The 17,475-nt window shown below is 47.5% G+C and overlaps 1 protein-coding gene across 1 annotated transcript in view; it reads right to left on the minus strand.

Moving 5' to 3' along the window:
* The window catches only part of GOSR1 (golgi SNAP receptor complex member 1), a 101,157-nt gene that overhangs the window by 10,293 nt on the left and 73,389 nt on the right, over positions 1-17,475 (minus strand). The window lies entirely within an intron of this gene.

The raw sequence follows: 17,475 nt of genomic DNA on the forward strand, positions 1-17,475 counted from the left end.
TTTTTAAAAGAGAGAATGGGACGTTTTGAGGAAACTTCTTGACAATTTTGGGACAAATCCTGTTTTTTGTATTGACAAATTCTCCATCTCTATGAAAAAGCTCCAACTGCCATAAGGAGATGAAATCGATTAAATGCGGGAGAAAGGAGAGCGCCACTACAGGGGGACATCAGATGCACCTTTCTGCAGCTCCAGCCAAAACCACAGCAAAAGGTGGCGGATCTGGTGGGGGGATTTTGTATTTTTGATGGAAAAAAAAAAAAAGCTGATGACCATTTGCATGCCTCTGGGAACGTCCTGCTCCGTGTCTGTTTGTACAAAGCTCTTCTGTCATTCAAAAGCATCCCAGAGCTGGATGAGCAGGGATTCTGCTGCATGAGGAATGCTAGCTTAGCAGGAGAGTCGCGCTCACCCCAACCCCATGCTGGGGCTTTTATGGTAGGAAAAATGTCTTCTCTTTGGAACAATCCATTTCTACCTCCCTGCACTCCAGCAAGGGAACGTTTGTGCAGGTGGGAATCTGAGGTAGCAGCGGTGCCCAGGAACGGAGAGCAGATTCTGGCCACTTGAGCATTTATACCACGTCCATCATGGCTGGAGCTGAAGGCCCAATCCAGAGCCCATCAGAGTCTCCGCCAAGACACCTACTGGCCTGGAGGGGAAATTTCAAAGGCCCCAAGGGGAGTCTCTCATTGCACCCTTGCTCCCCTCTGACAATCCCCCCAAATGCCTGGTTTAGCCCCACTTCAGCTGTAACCACCCACGCAGCTGGGCTCAGCTCCACGAAAGGTCAGTTTTTAAGTGTGTTATATACAAATAATGGACTTCTGCTCCGCAGGGTTCAAAATCTTTGCCCATGGCCTTCCCCTCACCTTCCACAACACGTGTTTCACTGCTTGGCATTTCCTAGCAGCTCAGAGCCTGGGATTTTCCTCAGGGTCCCTTCCCTGGCCTCGTGCCATACTTTGTTGCCTCTTACTCTGCCTGGGCTTGGTGTGGCTGCTTGTAATGTACTACGTTCTGCTGCCCGCCTTGTGTGACATTTCATCTTGTGAGGTTGTATTGATGGCTTTGGGCCAACTGACCCCCGATCTCCTATTGGTGCTGTTTGCAAACTCACCTATGGGGGTTATATGAGAGCTGCCACTGGGCACACACTGACCATTCCATCACCCAGTCACCCCGCCGGCTCTGCGAACCCAGGCATTCCCAAGCCTCGGCAGAGTACCACACTCTTCCTCCTTCACAGCCCTAGTAGCAATTTTGAGTGTCTTAGGAAGCTCTGAACCAAACCCGCTGGCACTTAGCTGAGAGAATTCCCTTGCCACCCATTTCTGTGCTCCTCATTAATACGTTTTCTTTTGCTGGGCTGGCTCAGAACCTCGGTGACAACACCACAATTCCCTGGGTACACTAGCAACATGCTTCTCCGGCTAGAAGCAATTCTTAGGATGCAGAACCATTTGACTTTCTGCTACACTACCCTGCTTTCCCCTGCTATGTTTCCCCCCATCTCCAGGCTTCAGCTCCTCTCTCCAGCGCTCTGTTAGAAACAACCAGCTTCTAGAACACACCTCAACTCTTCTGCAACATCCCTCTTGTTTTCTGACTTTGAGTGTTTGGTGCTTAGAGAGAGCTCTGGGAATTTAAGCCAGGAGGGAGCTGAGGGACAATAGCTTAACTGCACTCAAGCGTGTTTTGATTTCCCTTTTCACATTTCATGCAGAATAGCTTCTTGCCGAGCAATGCCTGATGCACAAGGTGTAAACTCATGCTGGCTGAGTACCCAGCTGCCCCAGGCAGCCAAATACTTTGTCCAGCAACTCATCAGGAACCTTGGTTGGCCACTTAAGGGGACGGACAGACTGTTAACAGGACTGCACATGGTACTTTCCCATGCAGATCCCCATAATTAGCATGTACAGTTCACAGAATGTGCCTTTCAGGTTCATTATCTCCTTTCTGACCTGCATAATGACACTGCTGCCTCGTCAGGCATCTTCCTGTCCTTTGCTCCCTGGCCCAACCCACTTGCAACTGACAAACTGCTTTTTGGGAGTGCTTAGAAATCACAACAAAAAGCGTTCTGGAATGGGAAGAAGTGACACTGAAGGAAAACTGCAGTAACGAGTTACAATCCCTTGCAACCAAATATTTATTAAATAAGAATTTAAATGCTACTTTATAATTATATAGCGCCTCTCCTTGAGGAGCGTGAAGAGCGTTACCAAAATTAACTAACCCACCCTTGACCCCCATGTGACGTAGGTACCGGATATTGTACAGATGGCAAAATTATGGTATAGGAAAGTTAAATGACTTGCCCAAGGAGACAGACTGTAGCAGAGCTAAGAAGAGAAACTAGTTATCCTGTCTCCCAGTCCCCAGAAGACCATCCTCCCTCTCAATTTATGTATGTTTTCTTGGTATGGATTTTACACACACTGCACTTTCAAAAGGGAAGGTAGAAATACCTGTCATTGCTTCCTTAACCATGAATGGTCCCCCATGGGCAGCTCCCATTTGAATGATCCTCTACAGAAGACATTCCAGTCTGACAAAGCAGACTGTGACAGAGAAAGCAGAATTAATCTGAATGCATGAGAAGGGAAGAGCTGCCTTAGAAAGAAAACTGCAGTGATAATGTGTTGCATGCATCCAAATGGGATTTGCTTTCTATCTTACCCTACATCATCAGGCTGTGAGGACGACAGCTTCCTGTCTCACTGTTAAATATAATAAAGAAAAATGAAGACACTGACGTTCCTTCAGTGATTTACTCTTCTAATTAGACACAATGATTAGATTCTTTTACACTACTCTACACTTTAAAAGCCATCTCCTTCATTTGCGTCTTGTGCTTAGATCCAGTCAAAAGTCTCCAGAGACCATTGTTCTATTCAATCACAATCATACCATGTAACCACAATCCATGAAAGCATGGCAGTCGGGGAAGAGGACCAATACACTAATGCACCAAGCTGCGGTTAAGTGGCTTCCTTTGCTCAATATTTCCATTCACATATACTTTGTTGTCCCACCCTAAATGCCTCCTCTCCCTCCTTGGGATTTACAGATTTCAAATACCGTTACTCAGTTATGCCCCATCCTCAGTCACCATTTAGCTAAACTCTGTGTGTGTATATATCAATATATTTTTCTCAGAAATTGTCCCTTAATCATTCCTGAATTCTTTCCAGTTTCAGGATTTATCTGTTGCTGCTGAGTAATGATGGTTGAACCTAAAACCGTTCAGAGTTTCCATTTGGATAAGGGCTAGAAGCGTCAGGAGAGTGGTTCTCTGGGGAAAGGTCCTGTTCTTCCTGCTAACAGTGTGGCCAGGAGAATACCCTGGGCATGGTGCAGAGGTTTGATTGGGGTTCAGTATAGTTTGTACTTAACAAGAAACATCCCCGGAGCTGCATGCAGTAGCACAGACGCAGGTTCCCTGGTACTGTCTAGTGAGGGGTTCGCTCCTCTCTGCTCTGCAGCATGATGCTTCTGCATCTGCAGCCCAGAACTGTATGGCCTTTTCTGCCACTCTCTCTCATGGTAAGCTGTTATCCATTTCGCTGTTTGCTCTCACTCATGGGTCATTTAGCATTTCCATTTTCCTCCTTCCATCCTCCCATTGGATCTTTTTTTGGAGCGGTTCCCCTTTCCCCCGACATGCTAGCTTGCATTTGTTCAGGAAGAATCTCTTTTTCAACCCCTATTTCTCACTCTTTTCCTGCCCTGACTCATGTTACAATAGTGCGTGATGGCATCATGCCCAAGACATGGCACCGAATGCCGTAACTAAGACCCTTCTAAGTATACTTCCTGTTTCCCTTAATATCTGCATCACCAAGTATGGCCGCAGGGAATTACAAGGACCTACATATTTTGAGGACTTAACAAAACAACAATGGGAAAAACTCAAAATATTTTCAGGTGTGCTGAGATATACTGCTGCTGATTGAAGAATTATCTAGTTTGATAGCGCGTTCTCATACAATCCATTTTGTTTTCTGCATCCAACCACTGACTCACTAGTTCCACTGAGTTCACATAACAGAGGAAGATGATCACAAACTAGGTAGATTTGCCCCCTACACATCCACCCTTATGACTCTGTTCTTTGTTAACTTGCTGCTGCCGCAAACCAAGCGCACACAGCTGGCACGGTCACAGGTATATTGGCTATGAAATTCTCAGAGTTTGGTCCAGTCTTTAATTTTGCACTCAAAATTCAAACCCAGCCTACATTAAGAGAAGTTCCCTGCTCCAGACATGGTTGCTTGAATCCACATAAAACCCAGGGGGTAGAGGCAGAAGAGACGAATGGTTTCATAGAATCATAGATGATTAGGGTTGGAAGGGTCCTCAGAAGGTCATCTAGTCCAACCCCCTGCTCAAAGCAGGACCACTCCCCAGACAGATTTTTACCCCAGTTCCCTAAATGGTCCCCTCAAGGATTGAACTCACAACCCTGGGTTTAGCAGCCCTAGGATGCTGGTCCTAGGGATGCTAAGAGGAAGGTACTAGCTCACTGCAGGGCCCAGTGCCATTTAGCAGAGAAGCAATTCTGGTGTTATGTCAGTGTGCTGTCAGGCCCCTTCATGGACAGGGCAGCTTGGTTCCAGTTACTTGTTCACTATGTTTCAAGGACAGATGCTGCAGGAGAGGCTAGATGGATTGTAGCACAAACAGAGCGAAGAAAGAGACAAAATACCCTATGTGAAATTTGGCCCTGTGAAAATGGAAGAGCCCCAGTGACTGGGTTAGTGAGTCCAGCCCTAGTGCTGGAGTGTCAGACGCCTGGCGAGGAGAGCACGGGATTCCACATCTAATTATGATCTGCTGGTCGGGATCTGAATTCAGGACTTTATACCCCCAGATCCACAGCAGGTTCCTCACTGATGTCACTGGGAAGTTTGCATGAAGATCACAGCCTTCATGTGATGAATTATTTACATTCTCCTTAGCATCTCATTCACCGTCACTCCGGAGGGGAGGGGGAGATCTGCTGCCCCCGTTAGGCCACTGCTTTCTGCTCTGTGCTTTAATTTCTTCCCATCTATCCTCTCTCTGCTTCGTTCCCTCCTCCCTGCCTGTGCAAGTCTGCTCCAGTCTTCCCTCTGCAATTCCATGCCTGCCTCAATTCCCAAGTCCCATGACCTTCACTCCCACTTTCCTGTTCCAGCCACTAAACTGCCCAGCAACGGAACACATCATATTGACCACAAAGTGTCATCACTGGGCTTTACACTGATGCTCCAATGAGATTAACAGGGCACAGAGGAGTTCATGCCTCAGAGTCATTGGTTTCAGGCTGTCTGCAGACTCAGGCAGATATTGCATCAGGTACCCTTCCCAAATGTGAACCGAGTTTCTCTGTGCAGCCAGGAGGGCTAGAAACTTACTTGTTTCCAAAAATTAAATCTTAGATTCTGCATAATCTGAGTATGTGAGGCCACCTGCATGAATACACAGGTGGGCTCAATTTGGGCCATATATTTGGCATCTTTGCCTTAGTCTATGTAAGTTGGTCCTTACAGCGTTATGGAACCAGTCATGGCTCAATAATTATGGCTGAAATCCGCAATCCTGCTTTAAGCCCATGTTTTACAATATACTTGTTTGTTAAAAACACAACCAAGTTTAGCCTGAAAAGTCACATGCTTGGCTTCAAGCCAAGGCAGAAAAACCTTTTCAAAAAGTTGTAGCAAGCTTTTTTTTTAAATAATTTTTACCTGGCTGGTAATGAAAATCATGTATCTATATACATAATCGTGACAAGGAACTTGAGAAACGGAAAACACGGTTCACCATGCCAATCTGATATCCCTTCTGAGCAGGGACCCTCTGTTTCAGGCCTTTTTACGTGAAGACAAAAACCAGATCCTTTACAATGAAGCTCAGGGTGTATTCCCCATTGTCACACTCCCAGGTTCATCCTGTTCTGAAGCCAAACTGTCTGGATCATGCTTTGTACCGGTTTACAGACTGATCCTTACAAAGAACCTTGATGTATCTGGAATTCCAGCTTGGAGCTCCTTTTGGGTGATGTTTCCTTTTCTGTCGGATGCTGTGATGTATCTTATACACTTTCCTTTGTATTTCTTGGCATGAGAACAAACAATAAAATGTAACATGCATGGTCAAATGCAAGTATGCTTGTTCTGTCTAAATGAGAAAAGAGCCAGTGGGTACCAACTTGGAAAGAAAGCTGCGAACCTGGACTTTAGTCCTTGTACCTGGTGATAAAGACATTGCAGGAAGAAGGGAGGAGAATGGAAAGGCAGAGCTGATGGAGAAAAGAAATAGTCAGAAGGGTCCATTCAGGCTAGTATTCTGCCTGTAGAAGTAGACAACACCCAGTGTTTCTGTGGAAGACCTGACAGATCTAGCCAGCTGTGTAATGCTGTACTTCTGCTGAGGGTGCATGGACAGCAGAGAGAATCACTCCTGACTGCAGCTCAGGAAGCCACACTAGCTAGTGGTTAACCAGGGAACTGGGAGTCAGGAAGCCGAGGGTCTAATTCCTAACTCTGCTATGTGGACATGTGGCTGTGTGACCTTGGGCAAGCCTCTCCCAGTCTGGCCTTCAGCTTGTCCTGTAAAATGGGAAGAACGTGCTCCCTTCCCGAGTGCACAGGGAGGATAAAGAAGGGGTATTCCTTGCACTATGCCCCATAGCAGAACGTTAGCAGGAGAGAAAGACATGGGAAGGCAGCATGCAAAGAGGATCAGGGGATGAAGTAGCTTTTACTCAGTAACACAAATCTCTCCTCTTGGGAGTGGGTGTCGAGAAACTTGCACTGGAGATACATTTGGAAGGCAGGCAGGGAACGGAGACATCACATAGACTAACCCACAGTGAGCTGCTCTCCTCAGCACAGAGAGAGGGGAAAGCAGCTTTGGGAGGCACACGCTGGTGCTAAATCCCTGCAGTTGCGTTAGCACAGCATGCAGAGGGTTCCCTGTCACATCTCTGGGCTCGAAGTGCGAGCAGAGACTGCATTGGTCTAAATAGCTGGGAGATCAGCTTAATAAAAGCAAAAAATGAAACTGTGCAGCAGAGGTAGCTGGAAAGGAGCTGCTGGGCCACCTCGCCCACACCTCCCTAGAAGTGACACAATCTGTTCCTGAACCTGCTGGGAGAAGAGACTGAACAGAAGCAGGTGGGTGGTGGTTTTAAATAACTCTGGACTCCTGTGATAGACAGATAGAGGCTAGGACTCTTCAGCTTGGAAAAGAGGAGACTAAGGGGGGATATGATAGAGGTATATAAAATCATGAGTGATGTGGAGAAAGTGGATAAGGAAAAGTCATTTACTTATTCCCATAATACAAGAACGAGGGGTCACCAAATGAAATTAATGGGCAGCAGGCTTAAAACAAATAAAAGGAAGTTCTTCTTCACACAGCGCACAGTCAATTTGTGGAACTCCTTGCCTGAGGAGGTTGTGAAGGCTGGGACTATAACAGCGTTTAAGAGAGAACTGGATAAATTCATGGAGGTTAAGTCCATAAATGGCTATTAGCCAGGATGGGTAAGGAATGGTGTCCCTAGCTTCTGTTTGTCAGAGGATGGAGATGGATGGCAGGAGAGAGATCACTTGATCGTTAGCTTCCCTCCCTCTGGGGCACCTGGCTGTAGACAGATACTGGGCTAGATGGACCTTTAGTCTGACCCGGTATGGCCGTTCTTATGTTCTTACTACTTCACATTTATACAATGTTTCCCAGGGGACGGTAAGAACCTGATTCCCGCTTTAGGGATGGGGAAACTGACCTGCTGTGGCAGGTCAGGAGGAGAATTCATTGTTCCTGATTCCTAGCCCTATCCCCATCCCCAGGATCATCCTTCTTCCCAGTAACCAGGGACCTTTTCCTTTTAAACCTCTTCTGCATAGTGAAAGCATTTCTACTTTATTGTTACTTTCCCCTGTGCCTGGTCTGACCTGACACCAGGAACACAGCTGCCAATTTCTCACTCTCCTTTAGACAGGAACAGATTAACACCACTTGAATATTCAATGCCAAGATGATGGCTTAAAGAATCGTACACCAAGGAGGCAGAACACCCTTTGCAGTACTTGGCTGAAGGAAGAGTGAAGAAGCCCAAAGCAACACAGGTCAGGTGTGACAGCCCTGAAGAGGAGAGGAGGCCAAACAACGAGGTCACTTGGGAAATGGGCTTGGTGACGGTGCCTGCCCTGGCTGAGCCAGTCTGGCAATGCTGCTTTTCCTGTTAGCACAATGTTGGCAGTCAGTAGGAACGGGGCTCTGAAACATACTAGGTTTTGTTGCACTGAAGCTCAATATTTCAATGCATGAACTAAGGAGAAGACAAAATGTTTAAAGCCTGAACTAATTCTAAGCTCTGCTCTTGCTGCTCTGTCACACACACAAACACCTACAGATTCTGGGGCTGACTAGTGATTTTGGGTGCCCAACTTAAGAAGCTGTAAAGGGGCTCGATTTTCAGTGAGCACTGAGCACTCACCCACTGAAAATCAGGTCCCTTTAAAGTTTCTCAAGCTGGGCAGCCATTACCACCTAGTCACTCTCAAAAACGTTGGTTTGCAGCAGGGACTTCTCAAGCAGTCAGATTAGCCTGCTGCTGAATGGTTCGGCTCAGTCTGCGCAGCGAGGCCTCAGTGGAGCTTACTCCTGTCTGATGCCACAGCTGTTTAAGGTTACTGGCCTATATTAGAGCAACATTATCAACAATCTGCCTCTGCAGTCTGACTCTCTCTTGCACCCAAATTCCTTCACCTCAGCTAAATACGAATGTCTGGGTCGATGGTGCCTTCCTTGAGCATTTCTGAGCCCCACCTAGCCCAGCTGGGGAGAGGATCTTGCTAAGACAGAGATGAACTAAGGTTTCTGCCGAGCAGAGTCCTCCCCCTGTGGCTGCCTAGCACTTTATCTCAGGAAACATTTGACTGAAGAGAGCATCTGGCCAGCCTCCCACCTCTCCCAGCTTCCTGGAGAAGGTCCCACTGCTCCCACAAAAGGGTAACTGACAAACGCCAGTGCTTGGGGAGGAGGGGCCACTGGCAACAGAAAGCACTACAAAAGGTCAGAGCACACCCCCCTACTATGCATTCCCTCTTCTTGGGGGTGACCCCCGCCCCTTCCCAACATCAAGGTGAGTGTGTCTCACCTCCAGCTGCCTTGAGGCAACATATCTACTTCAGATGCACATCGGAGTAATAGCACTGAAGGAACAGAAAACAACCACTTCAACTTAATTCTATGCAACATCAGCACTGACATCGGGAAAACTCTTCCAGCTGATGGTGAGAGTCAGCAATGGGAGTACATAATGACATGACCTGGAGCACAGATTGGCAGATGGAACACCCTGTGAAGAGACAATGACTACAGAAGGAGCAGGCGTGACAACTCCCCACACCCAAACAGCCAGGTGTTTCGCCTTCCCTGAAGTACTGGCACCAGCTCACTGCTGGAGCAGCAATCTCAGGCTAATTGGACCAGGGCTCCACCACTTCGGGCAGCTCACCAAACAAAGGAATCTGCAGTATGCAATATTTTAAGCCAAGTCTGCAAGCACTGCTATGAAACTGAGAATCAGCAACTTATCCTTCCAAGTACTGGCTGCGCTGGTTTCATTTGGGATGCTGTTCAGTCTATGCTGATTGGATAGTACGAGAGAGAGATGGAGAGGGAGTGTCCAGGACTCCTCTTTGCTCTGATGCCCCCATCCAAATCCCTCGATGCCTTGGGTTGTGCATGCTAAGACAAGCCAGTTACTTTAACAGCAATGTTACATTAAAGAGTTATTTCCTTGTTAGGGAGGTGAATTGTCATTTCTCCTCTTGGAAAAAAAAAATAGGATGCTCGAAGCAGCAGAAGCAATTAGATTAAATCATCGTGAACTCTCCTGGAAAGTGCAACTCTGCTATCCATATGCTGGGAATCTCCTCCTTCTGTAGAAGAAACAACAGAGGAGGACAAGCAGCTATGCTGACAAGTAACCTCATTAGAGGAAATATCCAGAGGCCGAAGTTAAAATAACATATGGCACCAAGTCTGTGCTAATGCCTTCTATTGAGTTTAAAATGGAAGATTATATACATTAAACATGGAAAAGATACATTAACCTTAATCTAATCCATCCCCAGCTAGTGCAGGACTTCTCCCTACAGTATATTTCCCTTGTCAAGCCAAGATACCAATGGTATAGACGTCTGCCTATTCCCTCAAGAGACTGTTTTAAGAACTCTAATTTAGCAAACCTTTCTATTGGACCTGATTAAAATGTCAATTATTTCTTGTGGGAAAATTTAGAAAAACATATATTTGTTTTTTAAGCATGCAAAAAATAGAACTTTTAAATGGAAAACCAAAAGGGTTCAGTTTTTGAGAATCATTTTTGGTAAAAATGTTCAAAAACCCCCAAATTTTATTTCCTTTACTAAAAACCAAACTTTTCCCTCCATACCTCCAAAGAAAATTTTGGTTTCCATTTTTTCATTCAAAAAATGGAAAACTTTGACCAAAACGTAAGTTTTCTGTGAAAGCTTTTCTTTTGGTCAAAAAAACATTTTTCATCCAAAGTGCCTTCAATGGCTCTGGGTTTTTATATTAACACATTGATCTAAAGGATGAAGATTTCAAGCAATTCCAGTGAGCAGCAGCCTGTTTAATTAAAAATGTCTAGAAAATGTATGTGTTACACACCGAGCACAGAGAACATCTCTTCAAATTCACCAAGTAAGTTGGTATGATTAGAACTGGGTTGTCCTACTGTTCACATGATCTCACCTCTATAGAATGGCACAGTTCCTGCTTGTGCTTTCACAAAGACTACCCAAAAAATGCAAAGGCTCCAGGAGTGACTAGGAAGGAGTATGCTACTGCCCCAAACTCAAGAACCGTAGGACTTCCCGTATCGACAAACTGGACTTCTCAGGAAGGCCTGTTGCCCCAAGCAAAATATTTCTTTACACGCTATCCAAACCACTGAACAAACCTTATTAAAATGCATAATGTTGGTTGCCATGTGGGAGAGGCAGGTTGATTCTTAGCCTGTTACCTTGCCTGCTCGGTTGGTGAGTACAGCACAGACAGTACCACTCCCTGGGTAGGCAAGGAGCAAAGGCAGCATATCACTCAGTGAGCGCTCAGCTGATGTGGTTCCCCAGGGCATCCTTTCGAATGTTCCTCACGCAGTCTGAGAAAATGGGGGATCCTCAGGGGTACAAAGACCTAGAGGAACATCCTGAAAAAAATCAGTCACCTTATTCTGGACTGCAGCAGCAGAGCCAGGAGGATACTCTACTTCTCTGGTCTCCTAGTGCTGTTCCCTATCCCGTGGACTATTCCTCTTCCCTGTTACCAGGGGCTGATTTGGAACATGTGCTGCATAATGAAGGAGTATTGCTCCATTCCCCTACTGTTTCCACCTGCAATTCTTCTGTGAGGAGCGTTACTCTCCCGAGGCTCCTAAGACGTGGGCTCTTCAGAGTCCTGAATCCCAAGAGGTCATCCCTCTCTGCCTTGGTGCAGGGCTAGTTCCGATGTTGACATTTCGCCAAAAGCTTCTCCCCACCCAGAGTCCACAGGACATTTACACAAAGGGCCTTTGGGTGCTGCCACCAGCAGCAATGCATCATAAAGCCCCGGGTGTCTCAGGCCAATCTTTAACCTACCTTCGATCCTCTCCTTATGTCACTCGCATGGACTTCACTCCCACCAAACTCAGCTTTCGAGGAGGAGCAGGAGAGAAGTAATTAATGCTTCTACAATCAGGGGAGAAGGACATCACAATGGAGAAGACTCAAGGAGCACGTAGCGTGAGAATCCCCCTGCCCAGAGTGCTAACTGGCAGCATCAGCGAAACGTCACTGAGACAACTGGGCAGAGGTAGAACATTAGGCTGGCAAAGACTGAAGCTGCCAGCCCCTGCCCAGATGCTGCACTAAAGGGATGGGAGTGCCAAGTGCTTTAGCCTCATGTATTATTAATATGCCAACCTGATGTGTCCATGAATAATGGATCCATGAGGAAATGGCAAGGGGGTTACATCTAATTTCCATAGCTGAGATCGTTTCAACCGAACATTTTGTTCACTTCTTAACATTCGTCTTTGCTTAATGAATTTGCCTCAATTCCAGTTCACAAGGGCAGGTGGGGGGAGAAACTCAAGTCAAGGAGAGGAGAAATTCAAGTCAACTCTGCCACTGCCACGTGCCAGGCTCTGGGAACCCAAAGTACATTTGGAGGCTGAACACAAGACACTAAGGACTTTTCTATAGCACAGAATTGCACCGATGGGAGTGACCCAGATGCCAAGTGTCTGCAGAGCCTCTGGAGCGTGGCACCTATCCCAGAATGACCAGCACAGCTCCCTGGAGCAGGTGCATCATGGCTATGGTATGCAATGGCTGTTAGTTGCTTCTGTTCACTTCTTTGGTTTGTTTTAATGGCAGCTTCAAACGGTTCTGTCCTGTACAAGGAGCTGTGCATGCAGCACAATGGGCAGGGACTGTGCCCTGCTACACCCCCATTCTGCAGATGCCATGGCACCCCCATTCTAAGTGCCGCCTCTGGCACTCTCAGGCCTGCCAGCAACCAGCGAGTTAGCAAGCCACGGGCCAGGTGACGGAACCAGCGTTCTGAGCTGTGGAAGTGGTCACTGAAGTGTGGGCACAGGAGAATTGTGGGATTGCAGCGGGATGAAGAATTGCATCACTGCAATTGCGGTGAAAGGATGCTGTTGAGGAGCTGTCCTGAAGCCAGGCCATGCTGTTCCTAAGCCTGTTACACTCCATTCCACACACACTCAGAGGCATGTTGCTTAGCCAGCAGAACGTTGGGCCACCTCTTGCTCTGTGCTGGTGACAAGTGCCAGGCTGATAGCCCTGCAGCACCAAACCCTCTCTGTTCACAGAACAGAGGCAGCGGGAAGAGAAGCTTCCCCCGTGCTGCTCCAGCATGAGCTACACGGGGGGAGAGGGGAAGAGTTTCCAGGTGAAGGACCAGTTCAAATGCTTGCATTAAATGCAGAGGTTGCTAGCAAGGGGGCCAGACTGGGATTTGTGTAGAGGATCCATATCTGTTAGCATTTGGACCAAGCCCACCAGCTCATTTCACTTAGGTCCAATGGTAAGAACAGAACGGAGGTGAACGGAATCTGAAGAGGTGACCTCCTATTCCATTCCCAGTGCCCAAGCCGGCCTGCCCCTTTGAAAGCGACCCGAAAATGTGTATTTTTTCCTCTTTGCATCACCAGTCACCAAGTGCAGTTGCTACGTTCGCCTGAAGGTTTCTAGTTTGAAGCTGTCACTGTTTCCCAGGAGTACAAAAGAGCTGTGCAATGGCTCAGAAATCCTCCCACCGTGGCCACTGTGCTGGAAGCATGGCTGACCTTTCTTAGTACAGCCAAAGCACTTCCATGGAGTCTCACGCAAGTTTGCTCCTGAACAGAACACCTGCCACATAACCTTCAGTAAAGGGATGAGTGATTAGAGTTTGTGTGACTGAAAGAGCTAGCTTGTAAAGATCAGACTGACAGTTTCCCCAGCTCAGGACCTTGTCTTTGATGCCTGTCCCTGCTGTATGCTTCAGAGGAAGGCAAATATCCCCATAATACACTTTTCAAACTGCCAAGTACTCAAAAGGGAGGATTTCTCCCTGATCTCAGCTGTGCTTAGCTATGCTCTGAAATGTGAAGATTTATGACCTGTGTCATTTTTAGCATAGCTAGTGCAAAGACAGATGCTATTCTCCTGATATAAATGCTTAGTACTTTTGAAACATGTTGAGGTGTTTCATTCAATATGATCCAGCTGGAGGGTCTTTAGGAGGAAGTGCCTGTGGCAGGACAGTACACTCACCACCACAGGAGAACGGAGGTTGATGCTTTACACTCTGCAGTGCTTTGGTCTTAGGCCCCAGTTCATAAACTCCTGTCATTATACACTAGTCCACACCAATAAGCATCAATGCAAATGGATTATTATTTCATCAGGGCAGAGGGACAAGGCAGGAGAATTCACCACTCCACTGGTATGCACTGCAGGCCTAGAACCATTCACTGAAGTTACTAAAAAACCATAATAAAATAAAGGCGCAAGGTGGGGTAATAAGTTTAAGATAGTCTCATGTACTGCAGTATTTTAACTTGAACGGGTTTGTTTCATTTTTTAAACTGCAAAAAGTACCATGTACAACCAGCAACAGCTGCAACTTCCCACACAAGATTTAACCAAAGGAGGATTCCTTTTCCTGGCCCCATTTCCCAACAAGAAACTATCTGCTCCGTATTAAAGATGTAACGTTTTGATATGAGGCAAAGGAAAATGGGAAGAGGCTAGAAAGAGGAGAGGGAAGGTGGCCCACAGTTCTGAGGGAATGAAGAGGAGCGGATGGCAGTGGTATTAATGTTACCAGTTGGAGCGACGAGCCACCACCTGGCCCCACAGGATTAGGAGCAGCGGGGGTTGGCCAGGTTGCACTGAGGCTTGTGCCTTATAATGAATGTAATGGACCAGTGGTGAATTAATCATGTCCCTCACTGGCCTTTTTCCATAGTCATCATAGGAATAGCTAAACTTTGTCAAATGCTCCAAGCACAAAATCACCCGGTTACTCAGTCCAGCCCCTCACTCCTTTATGAAACACCACCATCACTTGGAAACGAGAAGGTATCAAACCATTTGAGGGTGATTTGGAATCCACCTTTACCACAGCTGCAGAAAGAGTTGCAACACTTTTAAACAATCTCTTGAACTGGCCTCTTAATTACACGTAGGAGTTGATGGGATAAGTGTGAGTGTCTGTACACACACGTATAGGAGATAAAAGAAGATCTCAAGAGGTTTGGCTAATAATCCAAACATTTTGCAGGCAGGGGAGGGTGTTAAGGTTTCCTGCTAACTGCTACTAACATTCCTTCCTTCCTAGGCCACGGCTGTCTGGCTAATGCCAAAAGATACAGCTTGAGAGCAATGACCGTAGTGGCTTTTCAGTTACTTCAACACCAAGAGACAAAGTGGATAGGAATATGCAGCACTCAAGGGCCCAGCTGCACACATGGGAATGCTTTGGGACTCAGACCAACGCACAGAACACCCTGGATAAATACAGCCGCCTCAGCAACCAGAATCCAACCTGAGACCCAGCCCAGCCAGTCACCTGAATTTGCTGTCTTAAGTGCCATGTCGAACCAAAACCTTTATTTTACTCAGTAGCTGCTCTCAGTTTTGCAGTGCTCCTCATCTCCTGCACTCAGCCACCTGCTCCATCCTGCTCCCGATCCTTCACACAGGCCTCTCAATAACTCCCAGGTACTGTTCTAAATTAAATACACCTGCCCCGTGCGCTGATGTTTCAAATCCACCTAAGTGTAACTCAGGTTATCTGTGCCTGACTGAGATGAGAAGCTCTTGGGAGCTGAGATCAGGTTGTTTGCAGTGCCACATACACGAGCTGCTCTTCAGATAATAAAGGAGTGCACTGGCTGTCTGAACAAGATAGCTCACAAATGGCAACATCCATCAATGTGCAGGACGGGGGGTCTCTATAGACAGTGCCTCCGGTGCCTTGGATGCAATGCAGTCCCTGGCTCTTAGAGCGTGCACCCCCAAGACGGGCATCACGTGGGTCCAGCTGTTGTCACCAGGATGATAGTGTCCTAGTAACCTTGCCTTGACAAGAGCGGCCTTGGCTCCTATCTTGCAAAAGGAAGTTAACTTCTTTAACACCTAACCATCTGTGTCAGCAAATGGAAAGGATGGCTAAGGGGGGGCGATGTCTGCCAGCCTCCCATAGCAAAGCTACACTGGATGCACCACCTCACACCTCTGCCAGATGCACCGGCACCCAGCTACCTGGCATACAGCCATGGACCAGAGTGGTAGGCCTATGGGCTGAGACCTAGAAACCCACTCTCTGCTCCTCCCTTTCCCCAGATACTCGGCAGTGCAAAGCTTTGACTGGAATGCCCCTGGGCTGGCTGCTGCCGCCTTCCATGCCAGCTCTGCTGCAAATCACAACAACAAAGAATTTACCTGGGAAGCACCAGCTTGGGAGACAGCATGAAAGGGTTAAACAGGAGACAGAGCGGGGGAGGCTGGGTGCCTGAATAGCTTTGGGTTTTAACATACACCGGTTCTCTCTCTTCAGAGAGAAGTATGTGCACAGGCTTACACGGGCACTTTGCACAATACATCACTCAGCCCCCCAGGAGAAGGGGGATTGAAAAACTGCAACTGTTAACCCAGAGGGGACTTTCTCTCCCTGGAGAGGCTTGCTGCAGTTCACGGAAACCACTGGAAGGGCTCCCAGTGAGACTGGCCAGGAGTCCTCTCGCTCCAGCGAGGAGGAGCAGGTGAAGGCAGTGTTTGTTTTCTAATGGCTCCCTGGGGTAGCATCACTCCTGCACTCCTTGATGTTAGCAGGACATGTTCCTGAAGGCTTGAGGCACAAGTCACTCCCCACCCCAAACGTTTCAATTCAGTACAGGGGACAGATGCTCGAGCCAGGCGGAGCTGCCTTTACAGGTGAGAGGGAACTGTCCGTCCTCAGCTAGTCCTCTACTCCTGGGCCTCTGGGCTCAGATTCTCGGCTGTGATGGTTGCATTATTGTAGCCCTGTTGGTCCCAGCAAGAGACAGACAAAGTGGATGAGGTCAGTTGTGACAACGACTGCTGTGACATGGATCATCATCCACTAGGAAAACAAGGACGAGCCAATGAGCAGCCCCAAGAGAGGCGCTTTCCCCTGGGCTGGATTCAAGCCAGTGCTGTAGAGGTGAAAAGCTCCCTGGATCTAGTCCAGACATGGAGTTGGAGAGTGAGAGCATTCTACTTGGTTCTCACTCGGCACAGTCAACGTGTCGCGTGAGATGGCACTATTATGTTGTCTGAGGGATACCATGTGTCTGGAGCACAGCGTTCATTAGATTAAATATCCAGAGGGACGTTACTAGAACGAGTACATAACAGTCACCCAATTAACAGCTCACGTTCACCTGGGACGTAATTACTCATCAAATTTTACACCAATTTCAACTGCATCCAGACAGAGGGGTCTCACCCACCTAAAACACCCGTTTCTTACCCTTGCCAATTATGCTGTGCAGAGGATGTGTCAGGGGAATGAAGGGCAAGGGACCTTCTGGATCTCCTGGAGGTGGCTGTGGAGATCTGTCACCGCATGTTAAGGGACCCGAAAAGTGAATGCAAGGAGGGGAAACTCTGCTGGGCGCCAGAGTCTGTTGCTGCTCTGCTGCAGCTGCTACCTACCACGAGGAGAGATGACAGGCCAAGCAACTTGTATGTCCTCCTGACACGTGATTTTTGATACCAGTAATACCACTGCTGTGAATTCACAGCGCATCTCTGAGGAGGCGCTGAGTGGTTTAGTACGTAAGGCCACTCACCCTCCCGGAGGGGTGGGTATTGTTACAATCATTCATCTGGGAGAAGGATAAAGGGAGGCAGTGGTGGAGCC

The sequence above is a fragment of the Chelonoidis abingdonii genome, chromosome 20 (genome assembly GCF_003597395.2).
Source record: "Chelonoidis abingdonii isolate Lonesome George chromosome 20, CheloAbing_2.0, whole genome shotgun sequence".
Classification (NCBI taxonomy): domain Eukaryota; kingdom Metazoa; phylum Chordata; order Testudines; family Testudinidae; genus Chelonoidis; species Chelonoidis abingdonii.